Source organism: Protopterus annectens, chromosome 1.part1 (genome assembly GCF_019279795.1).
Source record: "Protopterus annectens isolate FY-2018-M chromosome 1.part1, PAN1.0, whole genome shotgun sequence".
NCBI classification, from domain to species: Eukaryota; Metazoa; Chordata; order Ceratodontiformes; family Protopteridae; genus Protopterus; species Protopterus annectens.
In genome coordinates this window covers 1,359,165,204-1,359,182,652 of record NC_056726.1, presented here as the reverse complement: position 1 = coordinate 1,359,182,652, position 17,449 = coordinate 1,359,165,204, and positions in this window count along the sequence as shown.

Here is a 17,449-nt window from a genome sequence, read left to right as displayed (position 1 = left end):
GGGAACCACTATGTACCAGTTTGGCAAGAAGAGATTTGGCTCACTACAATTGCTTTATCACTGGAATAAAGAACCACCGTACCACTGGGGTGAAATTACCCAACACTTCTGGTGAATTTTGTCTAATTTACAGCATCAGCATTAAGCCAACAAGTAGTCTCTGCTTCTGTTTGTGTCAATCATTTCAGTATATGGAGGCAAGAGGCACACATGTTTCAAAGGTTCTGATAATTAGATCAGTAACCAGCTTTTCTGATCTTTAAGTTCTGTAAATACTCTGTCCCATCCCCAACATACATTTTCAACTTCCTGTTTTACTGAAAGTATGCTGATTGCATGCTTTCTTGAGAACATTGTGTCTTAAATCATTCTCAACCATGAAAAATAAATACAGCAGCTCCATTACATTGCATTTAATATAGTTACAGGTCTAAACTTAGACTAATTAATTTAAGACAGGGGTCCTAACTTTCCCAGTGAATGTATATAAGCACAAACCCTCCAACCACAGTGAATGAGCTGCCTGATTATTTATATTGTGCAATTTATAGTCCATGAAAATTGGACTTTAATGGCCTGTTGAATTCCTCACTTTCAGCCTTTAAATTATAAAGATGCATGCATTATATTTTGTAAAGTAACGTCACCATAGTGCTATAGAATGGCAGACGAATGTAAATGTCTACAGCATAAATGGCATCATTTAAAACACACAGCCACAGTTTATAAAAGACCCTACAACGACAGCCATATAAACAGCTATTTTTTTAGGTTCAGCATCTATGTAACTAGAAACAATATCTTTGCACAGTAATTTAGATGCATAAGCACCTGTAGTCATTCTGTTATTTCTTTCTCTTCTCTTCAAAGCATTTAGGATTAGGCATCATATGATGCCACCTTTTATTATTTTTGCTAACCTACAAAATAAAAGCATTTAGGATTAGATGTCATACCATGCCACCTTTTATTATTTTGCTAACCTACAAAATAAGACCAAGGGCTGATCTCCTTCAAGTATACATGCCACCAGTACGTACAATGCTATGTACGTGTGTACGGTGAGCATTAATTGTTTCAGAATGTTAATTCAGCCTTTATGTCCCTTTGTATCTATAAAAACTATTGACTTACTGCCTAAACACAACAAGGTAACTGTATTGATGCTTCCTCTATGTGAAAGTATGGACCTCTTTAAACAGGGTGCTAATCCCGATGGTGAAAGAACATACATAAAATATATGAAGCGAGTAAAATCAATTATTAATGACTGTGTACTGTAAAACAGCCTAATAACAATTAAGTTTTGAGGGTATGTTTTCATTCCTCAACAAGGTAAATAGTTCTTGGAGCAACGATGTGTGTCTTCCTTTTGTGGTTATTTAGTAAGGAAAACTAGAACAATATACTCTGAGTTATAGACTCCCACATAGCTCTTAACTGATGTTTGAGCATGTACATGTTTGTCATTCTTTGGTGTTGTTAAGGGATGAAGAATACTGTGAAATTAGAGAATGATGTTTGCCAATAAGATCATGTCTTGATGAAAAGCTGTGGATTACTTAAACATCTTGGCCATGACTTCTTTTACTAAAGGATCATGCAAGTGATTGTGTTAAAAAATGATTGCAGGGGGTTATAATTGTAGTGTAAGCATCTGCTTTTTATTAGACCCAATTCTTAAAAATATTATACATTTAGAAACGACTTTGTATGAAAGTGTCATCATTTGAGACCCCAACCCAAACCTGTACTCTAGGCACTCTTGGCATTGCCTTGTAGGTTACTGTTTTCCCATGCATTTCAATTTGCTGGACTGTTGCTTTCATTTCACAAAGTTCCCAGTTTCTAATTAATAATAATTTCTGATTATTTTAGTGATAACTGAATCGTTCAGAAAGACACTGCAGGATTGTGTATCTTTCAAGTAAGCAAACTGAATATATTCGTTAAATTTTTGACTATCTGTGCTACCTTTTTAAAGACAAAGTGTAAACAGAAGGACGTAAATAAGTACATAAATAGCTAAGGTACATTATTTAAGGCTACTGAAGTTTTAATAACGAAACAAAGGGAAACTGGTATAGAGAAACCTTTCCCCTCATCCTCCGGGCAGTAAAAAATCACATCACTGACTTGTAAAAGTGCAACAAAAGGATGGGATGACTGCTGTCCCGTCAATGAAAAAGCACCAAGAATTAAAATCATGCAGATCAGCTGCTAAGCATGAAGAAGCAGAAGTGACCCACCAATCCTGCAGCACATTACATCACAGACTAATACAAACAGTACAACCTCTGTAAAGGCTGAATCTGCACAATTAATGTGCACTAAAGCTCTCATTAAGCAGCTCAAGTTAGAATCTTTTGCTATTACTTGCAATTTGGAGGTAAGGGTGGGAAAATGACTAGGATATGAGCTGAAGTGAATTTATCACACTACAACTGCATGAGCTCACTAACTTATTTCAGATAAAAAAGTGGACTTTTTAGAAAACTATCAAAAACCCACATTTTAATACAGAAACTTGAGGAAATTAATAAACAGAAGTAATAGCAATAGTAAATTGAGGGAGAAAGAACAGAAAAAAATGTTTAACACAAATAAAGTTTTACATTAAAGCAGGCCTATATAACTAATATGTATGGATTTGTGATTAATGCTATTTGGACACATTCTTTCTAGAAGCAAACAGAAGTACATAAAACAGACAGAAGAAAGATAACTAGGGGATGCGAAAGAAAGGTAAATCAAATTAATAGTTTAAAAATATGTGGGCATGGGTGATTTGAATATGTTTATCATTACCATAAACAATTAGAATATAACAAACATTTACTGCAATCATTATAACACCCATCCCATTGGTAATAGGTTTCCAAAAAATAAAAACATGTATCAATGCAAGCATTAGTTTGTAACATCTTAAAAAAATGTATTAAAGGGAGAAAAAATTGTGTTGTTTAGAATATGTGTGTGTGTGTGTGTGTGTGTGTGTGTGTGTGTGTGTGTGTGTGTGTGTGTGTGTGTGTGTGTGTGTGTGTGTGTGTGTGTGTGTGTATATATAGATATATATATATATATAGGTTTACTATCATTTGTGCGAACAACATTCTGTCGGCACGTATGCTGAAAATCAAAATGTCGTGCACAAAATGATAAGTGTATGGGGTAATCGAACACACTTATGCGAATGGATTACTGCATTTGCATAAGTGTGTTCGACTATATGTATGGAGATTGCGGTATAATGGGGATTGGAAATTCATCCATATTCCCACTGTAGTGCAATCTCGGAGTTGGAATATATTAATAGCAGGAGGTGTGGGAGTCGTAGACCCCACAGTGGTGCAGGGGGTCTTGCCCCCCTGCAAAAACATGATAGGTATGCATTTTAAGTGAAGAAAAACAGAGAGCTCTGCCCAGGAGTTTTGACATTAATATCAAAAAGCTTTTTGGTTTTTTGGAGCGTTATTTTGCACATGCACAATAGTGATTTTCGGCATGACGGGCCGGTAACGTGCCTGTAAAATGTTTTGTGTTTTGAGTTAATGATAGTAAACTCTCTCTCTCTCTCTATATATATATATATATATATGTGTGTGTGTGTGTGTGTGTGTGTGTGTGTGTGTGTGTGTGTGTGTGTGTGTGTGTATGTATTTGTCTAATAGAACAAGATTGTAATCTGATATCATATGTTATTTTCCCCATTATGTATTTTGTGATAGAATTTAAAACTAGAAATAATTTAAGGAAATAGTAACAATAAAAGAAGATTTTTAACTTATAAGGTGACAGTTATATAGTATCCTATTGTGGTTGCTTATCAAATAACATCAAATTAGATAAGACAAGCAAAATAATGTAAAATAAAGCTTTACCTCTCCTTCTGAAAAAATTACATGGAGCTGCTTACTGCTTGGTGATGGATTTGCAGTGTTCTTATGACACTCAGTCTTGCTGGCTGGATTCTGCTAAAATTCAAAGTCTGATTATATTTGCATTCACAGTCTGTTGCATACAGAAACTTGCAGAATATACACTGATGAGAGAATATACTTTGCAGCATCAACTTTAAAGAGCAGTAACAAATAACTTTTTATAATAAATCAAACGAAACCACGTTGCAGCTTAAAAGTACTGTTCCAACTTTACTTCTCATATAGTACAGATGATGTGAGAGATATAACATTTACCTCAGAAAACCAAATGTGTTCCTACCATACCCCTAACCTAGCTGGATTTATACAGCTCTTTATATACTCTTTTTAGTCATGCATAAACATATTTTGGAGAATTGCTTATCCTGTAGAAACAATACTAAACTTCCTTGTTTAACAATGTCTTGTAAGAGACCAGCTTTTCTGACAGTGTGAATATCCTGTAACAGTGTCCTGATGTCCATGTAGAAAAACATATTTTTGAGGAAACACATTGTCCTGTATTCTATTTGAATCTGTGTATAGAAACATGTGTTCTTATGTCAATGCTGATAAGCATATCCTGTTTTTTATGAAGAAAAACATATTTTTGAGAAAACACATTGTCAGAGATCAGCTTTTCTGACAGTGTGAACATCCTGTATTTTATTTGGATCTTTGTATAAAAAACATCTGTTCTTGTGCCATCCTGTTTTTCCATGCAGAATAACATGTCATTGTTCTTTAAAAGCAGATTTTGCATTTTTGTTCTTGCATACATCCTGTTTTGAGTCTGTAAGGGAAAAATGTCCATTCTTTAAAAGCAGATTTTGTATTTTTGCTCTTGCATACATCCTGTTTTGAGTCTGTAAGGGAAAAGTGTCCATTCTTTAAAAGCAGATTTTGTATTTTTGCTCTTGCATACATCCTGTTTTGAGTCTGTAAGGGGAAAAATGTCCATTCAGCAGATTCCTTTTCCAAGCCATGGTAATTTAGTATGGATGCTGATTACATATTACTAAACTCTATTTCTACATTTAAGCAAGCTTTATCTTATACATTATTTATGTTGCATAATTGCAGCAAAATTACTTTCAACCTTAGTATATTGTTGAGCACACTCTAACAATTCCATCTTTTTTATTTTAAACTAGAGAAATAAATTCAGCATTATTTGGTAATACTTTTTCATTATGACAATTAACAACAGTAACTTGACTAGCTTTTGCTAAGCAGACTTTAATACATGTAAATAATATGCAACCAAGCATTACAATAACAATAAAAGAAATTAAAAATACAGTGATTTTTCCTGTCCATCCTGTAAATAGATTACTAAACCATTCACTCCAGTCATCATTCCAGTTTTTTTCTAGTATGTTGAGACACTTGTGCAATCACTTCTAAATGTGCTTTTACAGATTCTGTTTTGTCTGGAATAAATGTACAACACTGTTCTCCTATTAAAGCACATGTACCCCCTTGTGATGCTAATATGTAATCTAATGCCATTCGATTTTGCAAAACCATAGTTCGTATTGCTGTCATTTCGACAGTAATGTCAAGGACTGCATTGAAAGTGGCATTTGCCAATACCTCAACTAGTTTAGATAGTTTTCTCAGTTCCCAGATGGCTTTTGCAGCCCTGTACCAAAGGAAAATACCTGCTCCAGAGATTACATCATCTCCTAAATCCATATCTTTTAATTTAATATAATCAAGATTTTGATGATATATACGTGATGTATCTAAGGTGTCTACTGGATTTTCTGGACTTTCAATTACAGGTAATATATCCCTTTTCTTTTTTGTATTCCTAATGTTTCCTTTTGGTAACTCTTTTACATTATGCATTGCTGGTACCACTAATCCTATATAACAGGTGCCATCCCATCCCTTTGGTAACCATTTATAAGCATATTTACCACAGATGTAATATAACCCATCTGATAGAGCAACACTGCTATTTACCAGACTGCCATTTACTTGCCCCATAGTAGGAGTTTTATCATGTACAACTGTAAAGTTTTTATCTGTTTTACTTCTCCAACATGTAATATTAGTTTTACAGTCATTTTTGTCATTTTGTGAAAAGTGAAATACTGCTGTGTCACTTAATATTAACTGACCCTTAATTGGTATTAAAATAGGGAAACCATGAGAAAATACTCCACGTACTGGTATGTGGTTGTGAAAATTTATCATTTCAATTGTTTGAATACAATTGCTATTACCCACTGGAACAGTTCCATTTTATTGAAAACATGTGATCCCCTGTACTATAGCAGATGACTGTACTCTTGCTTTACGTAATTGTACATTTATAACTTGATCTCCTGTTTCATTTATTAATACTCTCCAACTACTAAGAGAATTTAGTGGAATAGGTATTAGAGGCATTACCCCTGTTATTTTTGGTATTAAACTACATACCCAACAATTAGAAACATTCATGCTTTTTGCATACCAACATTGTCTTGCTAAGAAAGTGTTAAAAGATGGTGACCAGTCTTGTTAATTTTTCCACATTTTTTTTACTCTCTCTCTTATGTAACTTTACAGTTTGATTAACAGGTTGTAAGTATAATTTAATACTAAGCAATACAATAATAGTTAGTATAATAGCTATTATCAATTTAAAAAAAACATCCTTTAAATAGAAATTCCATTGTTGAATCATTTTGCCTTTGGTCATCCAAAACTGGATTTCCAAAAGGATGCACTTTAAACCATGTCAATTTCATTAGGGTTTTCTCTGTTGGAAACCTACAAAAGAATACATTTAATCAGATTTACATTGTTCACTATTTTTTATCATTCTTAGTTGATCTTTATGTACCAACATTGTTCTGTTTTTCCTTTTTCCTTTGATTTTGTACACTAATGGTCCAATTTGTTCCACTACTTCAAAAGGGCCTTGCCAATTGCTAGCCCATGGTCCTTCCATTTGGAATGTTTTTACCAATACTTTGGTTCCACAGGGAAGGTTTTCTTCAGCTGGTATTATTGGCACCTTTTTCCATAGATGGAACGCTTGCTCCCTTGCATTATAGTCACATATACTAGTAAGTTGTTTTAGCCATTCCTGATGTTTGCTAATTTCTAGCATGGGCCTACCATTAGGTAAATCTGGATCAAATGGTAATTGTATGGGCATTTTGCGGCCTGTCATTATTTCATATGGGGAAATACCTGTGTTGCTGTTTGGTGTTGCTCGAATACCCATTAAAATACCAGGCAGATGATGTACCCATGTATTGCCCTTTTCCAAGCATGCCTTTTTTAGATGTTCTTTTAACGTCCGATTCATACGTTCTACAATGCCATTAGATTGTGGATGGTATGGTACATGAAACCTTTGCTGTATGCCTAACAAATTACACATTTGTTTAATGAGATCACTAACAAACTGTGGGCCATTGTCTGACTCTATAACCCGTGGCCATCCCCAATGACAGAAAATATTTTTCCATAAGGCTTCTGCTGTTGCCTTTGCTGTCATGGTTTTGGTAGGAATTGCTTCTACCCATTTTGAAAAGACGTCCACTACTACTAGTAGATATCTGTAACCTCCCTTTGTTGTTGGTAATGGACCTGCATAATCTATTTGAACTGCATACCATGGCCCATCCGCTGGCTGTACTCGATGTAACTGAGGCCTTTTGCTTTTAGCATTTACCTGAAGACAGATTAAACATTCTTCTATAATCAGTTTGCAGACCTTTTTAAATTTGGGTTCCAATACTTTTCTTTTACAACTGCCCATAACTTATCAGTTCCTATATGGCCCAGTATTTGGTGATTTAACTTGACCAACTGGCGTGCCAACTGAAATGGTACATATGGCAACTGTAACCCTTTGGAGGTCGTGTATGCATAGTACTCCTTTGGTGGTATACCTGCCAATCTGCACTGATCAGTTTCTTCTTTTAAGCCCTGTTGTTTTTGTATATTTACAAGGTCTTTCTCTATTGACTCTTTATCTAGCTCTTTTAAGACACTAACTTCTACATTGGCATACTCATATTCTGGAAGTTCTTTTCCATTTTGTGCTGCTTGTTTGGCCAAGGTATCAGCTAACACATTTAATCTGTAAGTTTCACTGGTTGGCTTTTGATGTGCTTTTACTTTTAAGATGCTATACTGTCCTTGTTGTTTTGACATTGTTATAACTTTATATATGTCTTTTAATACTTCAGCATGCCGTAATGGTTTACCTACACTATCCACAAATCCTCGTCTTACCCAGGTTTCCATATGTAGTCTTAAAGAATTTACTACATAAGCACTATCTGAAAAAATGTTAATAGGATTGTAATACTTTAGCACATACAATACTGCCTCCAGTTCAGCTCTTTGAGCTGACATATGCCCTGGTAACCTGATTAGTTCAGGAGAACCCAATTGTGGATTCTCTGGAACTATGGCAAATCCTGTCCAGTATCTGCCTTGGTCCCAATATCGTGCTCCATCCACAAAGATGGATGGCTTAAAGTGATCAAAATCAGATGCTAAAAATTGCACCTCAGGTGATATTATCTTTTCTAAACAGTTATGCTGTTTTCCTTCATATCCCATATGGTTTGACAAATGGTATTTATCCCCTGTCTGTATAGTAACAGTTTTCATTCCAAAAAGTGCCATCCATTTTGCAAAGACTGCCTGACTAATACCATCTGTAATTTTATTCATTTCAAAACTGTCTGTCAAAGCTTTTACAGCTTGATGTGGTGTTTGTACTATAATGCTGGAAAATACAGTCAAATATTCAGTTTGTTTAATACCCCAGTAAATGGCTAATAACTGCTGTATACATGGATGGTAACCCAATTCCACTGGAGTCATCTTTCTGCTAAAGAAAGTGACTGGGCGTAATGTTTTTTCCATTCTGTTGTCACTACCATGTGGCCATTCCTGTAGTAGTACCACAGACAGTGTTTTTTTCCCTGCTGCTGCTTGTAACACAAATGGTAACCTTGGAGTGGGCGCTATTAGTTCTGTAGCTTGTGCTAGTTTTATTTTTATCTGTGAAAATGCCTCCTCTTCATGAGATCCCCACTCTAAAAGGTGGAGTTCTTTTGTTCATGTAACATTTTGTATAGGGAGCAGCCACGGCTGCATAATCCTCTATAAATTCCTATTGTAATTCATGATTCCCATGAATTTATGTAAGTCTGCTATAGTCAGTGGCTTTTCCATTTGTAAAATGCCTTGTACACGTACAGGGCAAGGAGATCTTCCTGTTGGTTTTATAATAGTACCTAGAAACTTAACTTTTTGTGTCATAAACTGAATTTTTCACTTTTAACCTTAAACCCTGCTTGCTGTAGAGTATGAAAAACTCTCTTAAGAAGCCGTACATGCTCCTCTACTGTTTCTGACTGAATTAAAATATCATCAATGTAATGTATTACTGAATCATCCTTTTCCAAATGTTGTAGAATGGATCCTACTGTCTGATGAAAACTAACTGGCCTGTTTTGAAACCCTTGTGGTAACCTTGTCATAACATATTGCTGGTTTTAAATGTAAAGGCAAATCTTGGCCAATCTTTTTTTCCTGAGTGGCACTGCAAAAAAACATTTGCTAAATCTATTACTGTAAACCACTTACTTTGTGGCTTAATATGTGCAGCCAACTCTGGGACTCCTGGAATCAAGTGTGCTCTAGGAGTGGTATATTGATTGACCTTTCGTAAATCAATAACAAGATGATAACTACCATCTTTTTTCTTAACTGGCCAGATTGGTGAATTTGTAGGACTGTTGCCTTTTTGTATAATCCCTTCTCTTTCCCATTCTGCAATACATTTTTCCATATGTTCTTCTGCTTCCCTAGGAATAGGATATTGTTTTTGAAAATGTGGTATATAGTCCTGATCACTTCCTATTCCTACTGGGCTTTCTAGTTTCCCACAATCACTGGGACCCTTGGACCATAGATTTGGGAATTGCTGTTGTAAATGCTTCCATACATCCTCACTGTCTGTATTTATATAGCCTGTAGGTTTTTCAGGTTTGTCAGGTAGAGAGATTGCATAGCAACCTGTATTTTGCTCTTCCTCTCTTTGTTGTTTGTCTCCCATCCACAGAATTTAATTAGGTAAATCAATTACTATGCCTAAAGGTCCTAGAATGTCCATACCAATAATGGTATTTGTGCAAGATGGATGCATTAAAAATGCACCCTTCCATATTTGTCCCTCTTGACTAAACTTTATGTCCACATTTTGGCTATTCACTGCATAGCATCCTGTGCCATTAAATGCTGAAATGCAAACCTTTTTTATAGGATTTACTGGTAACTGTCTGTTTGTGACAGATACTGCTGCTCCTGTGTCTATTAAGACATTTTTCCACAGTGACCCCTCTACCCAAATATCAATCAGTGGTCGTCCATCTCGACCCTTTTTAAAGGTAGTCAGGAAAGATACCAGAGTAGGGGCACATCCCTATTGTAAGGAAATCCACTCATCCTCTCCTTTATTATCAAATGCAATATGACACACCTCATGTTTTTGTATGTCATCTTCTTCTGTGTCTGAATGATCTACATATTTAGGTTTTTCAATCTCTTTTTTTAACTGTTGCCTAGCTATTCCTTCTGCCTGTTCTATCAAATGTTTCGGATTTACAGGTGAAACTGTTTGAAAATCTACCGGGCATACTTTCCCTTTTCCTGTATATTGATGGCTCTTATAACTGTTTTTACTAATATTGTAAGGTTTTTGTACATGATCCTGCTTTTCTGACTTTTCTTGTAAATTTGTTTGCTCTCTTTTTGGAAACGCTCCCTGTTCTTCCTTCTTTTTGCGCCAGGATTTGTAATGATCACAATTTTGCTTAACGTGTCCTATTTTTTTACAAAAGAAGCATGTTGGTGCCTTTTGCTCATTACCTGTGCTTGATCCTGGTACTACAAGCATAGAGGCAGGAGCTGGTGGTGCTGACACAGCTCTTTCTGCTGGTGGTTGGTCACACCATCTTTGCCTTCCCCTGTTTTTGACTTCACCAATTACTTCAAATGGCTCACTATTATCTTCACATGCAAAGATATGGTGTGAGTATAAAGTCCCATCATCGGCCATAGTCCGTCCCCTCATTAGTTTTTGTACCAAATCAGTGAGGGTATCAGAATTTTCTTCGTAGATACATTTAATATGCCCTGGAACCCCTTTGACTTGTTCTAAGAAGCAATGTATTAACTGTTTTGTATGTCTCTTTTTCCCATGTCTCTGTCTGTTTTTATATATGATTTGAAATGCAAGTCTAAAATGATCACTTTGTTCCATTAATTTATCTGTGATAGTAATTTTAAAATTATCTAATAATTTGGCTGTGAGAGGCTGCCCTTGTGTAAATGCCATTAAAATGGCTGTCATACGTCCTACTTTAGTGTTCAACTGATAATCATCTTGCTTTAATTGTATGAAAGTTTTAAAACATTTAGGAATGAAAATCCAGAAACATCTAAGTAATGCATCTGTCCATATATCAGATCCTGCTGTATATGCCACCCATTCTTCAAATGTAAGCATGTTATAAAATATGCCTTTTTATCATTCCACTGTGGTAAACTCTGTAATAATCTAGACTGCGTATATAAATCTGTAGTGGTTCCCTGTCCCTGTTCTATAATTTGGACTGGTTTTGTGTTTTTAACTCTTCTTTAAGCTGGGATATCAAAATAGTATTTTGGAGGTTAGTCTCTGTTAATTCATCTAATTCTTCTTCCTTTTCCTTCAGATGCTGTTTAAGGTCTGTCATTTCTACCTGTAAGTGTTTAAGGGATATATGATACCTGTTATTGGATTCCTCTGTTGACTGCAGAGCTCCTATGCACTTTTGACAGAGATCTTGAATGTCAGTTTTGAACATTTTAAATTCATTTTGTTTCTCTTTTAAAAACTTATTAAAGTTTTCTGTCAGTGTATCATAAACTTTGTTTCTGTCCTCATCTGTATGTGTAGCCGTGGCATCATTCCATGCTTGTACATAATTTTTAAAGGGAGTTACTAGATCTACAGGGGACTCTGTCAATAACAGATTTGATTGCTGTTGTAATTCAGAAATTAATGTACTGACAGGACATAACTGCTTTACATCTGGATATAATGAAAACTGTGTATTATTAATAATTTCTTTATCATGAACAGATCTGTCTGCACAGTCTAGTTTTTTAGCAATATCATGCAATACTTGTTTATGGCATATTACACAAAATGCAGTTTCCTTTGAATCACACAATAAACATTTACTATGATATACTTCATTTTTTGTTGCAAATACCAATCAAATGTTACAATCCACTTACATAGGTTCATAGGTTCATAGGTTCATACTAGGCTATCTGCCCGAGGGCATTTACAAGCCTAGCCCATAGTTTTGTGGCTTACGCCACCCCTTTAGTATGGGAAACTATACCCATTATTTTGCTGTGCCTCTGTCGAGCAGTGACACTGAGGTAATCCCTGGGGTATATCTGCAATCTCCCATCCATTGGTCAAGATTTCTCTTGAACAAGGCCAGCGAGGTGCTCTGCCTCACATATACCGGGATTTTGTTCCACAGCATAGGGAGTCTTTGGGTGATGAATCTATCCCTCCAGCACGTCCTATTAATAGCCGTGTCGAGGTTTAAGTCTCCCGCCCTTGTGGCTCTGACGGATCTAGATTTTTTGAGGTGAAGCATATTCATCAAATCTGGGTTTGACATGGCCTTGTATGTTAGGCAAAGGTCACCTCTGAGCAAGCGGTAGGGGACTGAATAGAGCTGGAGTTCTTTCAGTCGGGCAGCATAGGACAGATGTTTGAGACCCTTTATCCTTTTGGTGAGGAACTTTTGTGGCCTCTCCAGCTGCTGCAAGTGTCGGGTCAGAAACATTCCGAATTGGGCATTGTACTCAATCATTGGTCTGATGAGTGATGAGTATAGGGAGACTATGACCTCCCTTGATCTAGATGAGAATTCCTTCATGATAAGGTGGGCAATGTAGAAGGTCTTCCTAACTACTTTAGCTACATGGGTGTCGAATGACAGACTACTATCAACCTGGGTCCCCAGGTCCCTGATAACTTCTTCTGTGCTCAGTGGATTGCCACCTATTTGGTAGCTAGGGGTAACCTTGTTTTTCCCGAAGGGTATGACTATGCATTTTTTGTCATTTAACTTTAGGCCATGGCTCTGGCACCAGTTATCCGTTTCTGTGAGACCCTTCTGAAGGATATCTGTGTCAGATGTGTTTCTACTATGGCCCAGTTTGCAGTCATCTGCAAACTTTGTCAGCCATAACCCTCCTGTGTTTGCTTGTACTTGGAAAAGTAGATGCCAAACAAGAGTGGGCCCAGGACTGAGCCCTGTGGTACACCACTTGTGACAGGCTTTGAGTCTGACATGGCGCCAGCAACTCTGACCCTGTGGGTTCTGTCACTCAGCCAGTTTGCAACCCATCTTGTGATGTATGGGTTAACATTTAAGCTGATGAGTTTTTCAATGATACCCGAGTGGGGTATTGTATCGAAGGCCTTCGCCAGATCAAGGTAGGCTGTATGGACTGCCTTTCCCTCATCAATGGCTTTGGTGACTGTTTCGAAAAAGTCAACCAAGTTTAGAAGGCATGATCTGCCTTTGACAAAGCCAAACTGGGATGGATCCAAAGTCTGCAAATTCCCTATGTCTTTATTTATGAGGTCCATTATGATCCTCTCCATGGCTTTGCAGATAAGGCTTGTCAAGCTAATGGGCCGGTAATTTCCAGAGTCGGTGGAGGCACTGCCTTTGTGAAGTGGGACCACAGTTGCAGTGCGCCACTCCCTGGGTACGTATCCAGAGGTAAGACTATGATTAAACAGCTGTCCTAGCTGTGGGTTTAATTCCTCGTTGAGTTCGTGGAGCACACAGCCGGGGACACCATCAGGTCCCATGCATGCTGTGTTTTTTGCTTTGGAGAGCAGTTCTCACTTGGGCGTTGGAGATGTTTGGGGGGCTGCAATCGCTTGGTATAGATATCTCTCCTTTTGGGGGATTGGGGGGGGAGAAGTTTGCACTGAACCTGTCAGCCAGTATGTTGGCAATGTCTGTAGGATCAGTAATCTTCACATCATTTTGAACTAGTTCTGAGCATATCTGGGAGTTTCCTCCCAGGTTTCTAACATAGCTAAAGAAGGCCTTATGATTGTCTTTTGAGTCTTTAGCTATTTTTCTCTCAAAATTTGCTTTGGATGATTTTATGAGAGCTCTTAGTTTTTACTTATAGTGATCAAGGGTGTCTTACCTTTTAAGGATTTTGCTCTATCTTGTAGTAGCTTCCTCCTTTTGTTGTAGAGTTTGTTTATGGCTGGGGTCCACCAGACTGGACGCTTGCCTTTGGTACAAAGAGTCTTTGTTTTCCTTGGGATTGCCTTATCCATGCAGTCCTGCAGGTGCTGGTAGAAGGCATTTGTAAGTGATTCAGCAGCTTGAGTACTGTTTTCCGCCGGCTCGGGGGCCTTAAAGGAGACCACACTAGTCTTTAGAAGTGTGAAGTCGGCTTTCGAGAAGTTCTTTACTGTGGTCTTTTTTATTTCAGGTGGGGGCGGGATGAGGACCTCCAGCGAGATTAGTTTGTGATCTGATCTCACCAGTGAGGGGTATACTTCCGGTGTTGAACATTGTGCTCCCATGTTTGTGATGATGAGATCAAGTATGTTTTCTCCTCTTGTGGGGATGGTGACTAGTTGTTCCATGGCATTTGAGTTTATGAATTCATAACGCTGGTATGTCAACTTGCCCTAACAAGGTTTTACACTTACTAATGTGTTGTGTATACCAACATTGCAATTTACTCCATATTTTATCTGGTTGTTCTGCTACATTAAGAGTAAAACTTGGCTTACATTTGCTAGAATTCTGCCTGATAGCATCCATACTAAAAAAAAATGTGACGTAGAAAAAACGTCTTACCAGTGAGCAAGAAAACAGGTGATCAGGCTGTTGTTGCAGATGGCTGGAAATTTTTCAAAGTCACTTGAGAAGCTGGGAAAGCACAACAGGCAGCAGACTGCTGTGCTAGTGGATATTCCCCTTTTCTTAGCGAAATTATGGCACTGCGACTGGAACTTCAGTCTCACTCCGGATGTAGACGTCTAAAAAAACTGTACTACTGCAAGCTGCATAAACTGGAATACTTCTGTTCAGAATTGACACATACGTACAAATGTTAGTTACTGCAATTTAACTGAAGTGACCCTCTGCAGGGCTTACCATCACTCCTCCTGTGGTTGAATGCAGATTGTAGGTTCAAATGCAGGCTAGCTTGCCATTGAAAAAATTACATGGAGCTGCTTACTGCTTGGTGATGGATTTGCAGTGTTCTTATGACACTCAGTCTTGCTGGCTGGATTCTGCTAAAATTCAAAGTCTGATTATATTTGCATTCACAGTCTGTTGCATACAGAAACTTGCAGAATATACACTGATGAGAGAATATACTTTGCAGCATCAACTTTAAAGAGCAGTAACAAATAACTTTTATAATAAATCAAACGAAACCACGTTGCAGCTTAAAAGTACTGTTCCAACTTTACTTCTCATATAGTACAGATGATGTGAGAGATATAACATTTACCTCAGAACACCAAATGTGTTCCTACCATACCCCTAACCTAGCTGGATTTATACAGCTCTTTATATACTCTTTTTAGTCATACATAAACATATTTTGGAGAATTGCTTATCCTGTAGAAACAATACTAAACTTCCTTGTTTAACAATGTCTTGTAAGAGACCAGCTTTTCTGACAGTGTGAATATCCTGTAACAGTGTCCTGATGTCCATGTAGAAAAACATATTTTTGAGGAAACACATTGTCCTGTATTCTATTTGAATCTGTGTATAGAAACATGTGTTCTTATGTCAATGCTGATAAGCATATCCTGTTTTTTATGAAGAAAAACATTTTTGAGAAAACACATTGTCAGAGATCAGCTTTTCTGACAGTGTGAACATCCTGTATTTTATTTGGATCTTTGTATAAAAAAACATCTGTTCTTGTGCCATCCTGTTTTTCCATGCAGAATAACATGTCATTGTTCTTTAAAAGCAGATTTTGCATTTTTGTTCTTGCATACATCCTGTTTTGAGTCTGTAAGGGAAAATGTCCATTCTTTAAAAGCAGATTTTGTATTTTTGCTCTTGCATACATCCTGTTTTGAGTCTGTAAGGGAAAAGTGTCCATTCTTTAAAAGCAGATTTTGTATTTTTGCTCTTGCATACATCCTGTTTTGAGTCTGTAAGGGGAAAAATGTCCATTCAGCAGATTCCTTTTCCAAGCCATGGTAATTTAGTATGGATGCTGATTACATATTACTAAACTCTATTTCTACATTTAAGCAACCTTTATCTTATACATTATTTATGTTGCATAATTGCAGCAAAATTACTTTCAACCTTAGTATATTGTTGAGCACACTCTAACACTTTCCTCTTTTTAGAATTTTGTCCTTTGTTGTCCAATTGTTTTTAGATGCAAGTCTTTTTAAACTGGTGCTTGCCCAGTCCATATCTTCTATTTTGTCAAATATTTTATTTTTCTTAGTGCAGTCTATGGCTTCTTCTAGAGTGCTGAAAATTTTCTGACTATCTGGAAAGGAAATCCCTAGTTTTGCTGGAAAAACAAGTTGAGCTTTTATGTATATTTTCTTCAGGCTTTTGATGAAAGGTACAGATTATTTTCTTCTAGTCATAACTAATGAAGTGTAGTCATTGTCAAATCTTATGACATTATCTTTTAGTTTAATTGGTATGTTAGCCCAGGCTGTCTTCAAAATTAAGTCCTTATCTTGACTGGACAGAAGTTTAACAATGATGGATCTAGCCACTGGAGGGTTCTTCTTAAAGGATGATGATGAAAGGAACCTGTGTGGCCTTTCAATGCGAAATGAAAGAGCTTCTGGCAAGTGGAGAGCCTGTAGGAAACCAAGTATTTTAAAAAAGTATCAAATTGTCCCCTTCTTCTTTCTCTGAGATTCCACAGATCCTGATGTTATTTCTACTGGACCTGTTTTCTAAATCTTCTATTTTCTCTAGTTACAAAGTGTTTTGCTTTAGTAAAAATTCTGTATGGCTTTCAGTTTCTGTCAGTCTTCCATCCATATCTGTCACTGCTTCTTCAATTGAAGAAATCTGAGTAGATTGCTGTTTTAACTTCATTAAGAAAGTCCATTTGTTTTTTTGCAGTCTTCTTTTATAAAATCCATTTTTGTTTCCAGTTTGTCTAGTTTTAGAGAAAGTTCTTGAATACTTCCAATAGTAGACTGGAGTTCCTTTTTTATGGAATTTTCTTGTAAGTTCACTTTTGAGTGACTCATGATAAATGAAAAGTCAAAAAAATACTCTGACAGGAAAAATTAAAATGCTACTTCCACATTTTTTTCCTTTCAAAAATGTATTTTTACTGGTTTAAGTATATAAGTCTATTAAAAAATTAATATTTTGTTGAGAAAAAATAATAAATTCCTGTCATAGAAAAATAAGAAGCAGAGCAAACGCTTT